This window comes from Aegilops tauschii, chromosome 2 (assembly GCF_002575655.3).
Source record: "Aegilops tauschii subsp. strangulata cultivar AL8/78 chromosome 2, Aet v6.0, whole genome shotgun sequence".
Lineage (NCBI taxonomy): Eukaryota > Viridiplantae > Streptophyta > Magnoliopsida > Poales > Poaceae > Aegilops > Aegilops tauschii.
Window position 1 is genome coordinate 652,641,249 of NC_053036.3, and position 2,981 is coordinate 652,644,229.

Consider the following 2,981-nt stretch of genomic DNA (forward strand, 5'->3'; position numbering starts at 1 on the left):
CAGGAAACACAAGTCTGTTCCCTTGTAGCATATCATGGAGTTACTAAAGATTTCACTACAGACCAGACAAGAGCCATAGAAGAGGTCGACCTAGGTGGCCTACTGAGGATCCTTCCTATCAAAATTCACCGGAACATGTGCAGATCAATAACGGAGCTATACGACCCCACCTGTGACGCCTTCATCATTGATGGGGAACCACTGTCGATAACCACACGGGATGTGGAGCACATATTTGGTATACCTACAAAGGAGGTAGGGGTTGAACCCGAAGGAAAAGATGTCAACCGGGCATACAATGTCTTCCGAGAATATGGAGACAGGAGAATAGCATTTGCAGAGCTGCAGAATATGTTAAAATCACATATAAAGACAAACACACATGGAATAGAGTTCCTCCAATCCTTCATTTTATATTCAATTGGGATCGTACTGTGCCCAACAACTCAAAGATACGTTAGCTCAGCTTATGTGCCGCTTGTGCAGACAAAGGAAAGTATCAAGGCCATAAACTTTGCAAAGCTCACGCGTGATCATCTAATGAAGTGTATTATAAAGTATAATGAAGCGAGAAAAAATCCTGAAAAAATAGCACTCCAGGGTATAGTAAACCTTGAGGGAAACCTTCCGTTGCTGCAGGTTGACCCTCACACTAATTCTAATATGCGAGGCCTCCATTGGCTATGTATCATATAATGTTCTCTTGCCATGTATGTGTTGAGTGTTGGTTAACAAAATGATAATGCCAAGTGAAATTCTTCAATATCAAACGAATTCTTTGTACAGAGTTTGTTAGTGTCTGTTTAAAGCAAAATATATTGTTTGTGTCTCCAAAACCTTCATATGACAAAAAAGTTCTATCAAATGTAGACATCATTACAAAGTGGGAACAAATACTGCAACGATGAATTTGTGTTTACCTGCTAGTGCAAACCATCAAGTTCAGCATCAGAGAATTAACTCACATGCCATTTCAAGCAATGTTGAGCCAGCAGGTGCTACAGCTGGAAGAGGTGCCTGGAAAAGGTTTACATGTTAGTCTGGTTATCAATCTTACTTGGAATCTTGATTATCAGTGTATAATTTGAACCAGACTGGTATTTCAAAGTAAAAGAAAAGTCAGCAAATAGATCGGTCTAACATCACTTGGTCATAATCTGTGAGTGAGAATTGAGATTTATATTTTACGGGACAATTGGTATTTACTTTGGGCCTGTCCGCCATTTCTAGATTTTTTGCCAAACAAGTCACGCTAGATCATAAAACGGACACAGGGGGGGTTTGGTTGGCTATCCAACATTACCCTATAACCTCGCAAAGCCAAGCCGGCATTACCATATTACCTCCCTAAACATACATCCTGTACACAACTACAACTTCGACACCACACATATAACTAAGCAGCAACCCATGTCCTCTCCTAAGATAACCTGGATGCTCCTCTCAACTGATGTTAGTGACCAGCCATCTAACCTTCCATCACTCACAGTGGCAGACCACATATGTACATTCACAAAACTGAGCCAAAAGCCAGCTGTTATTTACACATGATCATCGCGCCCCATACATATAGGGCTGCTCTGTTCTCGACGCCCAAATAAAGAAACAGAGCCGACGAGGTGAAGGACAAACCAAGCATTACTTTCTGTATTTCACCATATCAGTGCTGCATTGCCTAGCCAAGCTCGTAGCTTTGTCGCATGACCAGCGTGTTACCGAGCCATGCTCGTAGCTGCGCCGCCTGGTCCAGCTCTGGAGCTGCCCCCTTCTCGTTGCTCACGCAAGTAACCTAGCAAGGTCTCAGCCTGCAAATCACACAACTGAACATATAAGTGGCTACGAAATTCAGGAACAATTTTTAGCTTGATCTAAACTAAATAGAAGGCAGTCATGGGGTGCGATCCCTATTTTTGAATCATTTAGTCATGACAAAGTAGACAGACTCTAATGGAGAAACTTATAATTATAAAGCACGTACATGAGTATTTCAGTGGGAAATCTCAAGCACATGGTTTTGCACGGAATTTTAAGTTTGATCGGTTTCTAATGACAGCAACCATTGTTTGACCTGGAGGCCTCTTTGACCTGTAGGAGAGAGAGCACTCATCCTCCTGTACTTGCAAGGTTTAGCAGATCCTGGACTGTAAATAACAAGTGTGAAGTTAAACAAGTGCATATCTCGGCCATGTGAACTGAATGTACAAGTCAACACCTTCTTGATCAGTACTACCAGATAGAAGAAATCTACCAAACACTCAAGTACATGCACGCTCAAAGTGACGATTTCGTTCCACACTGTTCAGTACAATGACAGTTGCATCACAAGCTCAAACCTTAGACTGATATGTCAATAAGTACTCATACCAATCGCCAGTTGTTGCAAATAGAATAAAATTAAGCAAATCACATCCAATTTCAGCCTAATATTTGCAAGGAGGATTAGAACGTATACATAGAGCTTGGCACGAGCAGAGCCGGACTGTGACAGCGCAATATTGAAATTGCCGTGGCCGCCAACTGGGTTCGGGCGGCGCGTGCTGCCAGAGGGGAGGTCGGCCCACGGCTCCGGCGTGGGCCGACGGCAGGGGAGCTCCGTGGAGAAGACGAGCCGAGAGAAGTCGGGGGTGAGCGCCGGCCTGTCCCGGAGCGCGACGGGGTCCAGGGGAGCAGCGGCGTCGGGGGACGGCGAATCCTCCTCGAGCGCCTCAAATGGCAGCCCCTCGCCGGCGGCCGCCGGAACCCTAGTGAGCGCGGTGGAGAACGGAGGCAAACGGTGGGGAACGAAATCGGAATTTTTTTTTTGAGGGAAGGGAACGAAATTGGATGGGGAGGGCGGGGTGGGCTAGTTGGACACGAGGGGCGGATGGGCCTGTTCGACACGCGGCCGGGCTGATGCCTGTTCGACCTCTGTCGATTTTTTCTTCCCAAAATGCCCTCAGGACATCTATACTGGAGGACGGGAGCTAACCAGTGCATGGTCT

At 45.6% G+C, this 2,981-nt stretch overlaps 1 long non-coding RNA gene across 1 annotated transcript; it reads right to left on the reverse strand.

Annotated features, from left to right (window-relative positions):
* Nucleotides 1-687: 687 nt before the first annotated feature.
* Nucleotides 688-2,401, reverse strand: LOC109750576 (uncharacterized). The gene is made up of 3 exons (XR_005769617.3): nucleotides 2,069-2,401; nucleotides 1,643-1,805; nucleotides 688-1,017 (listed from the first exon to the last, which is right to left on the reverse strand). It is a non-coding gene; the product is annotated as an uncharacterized lncRNA (long non-coding RNA).
* Nucleotides 2,402-2,981: the final 580 nt, after the last annotated feature.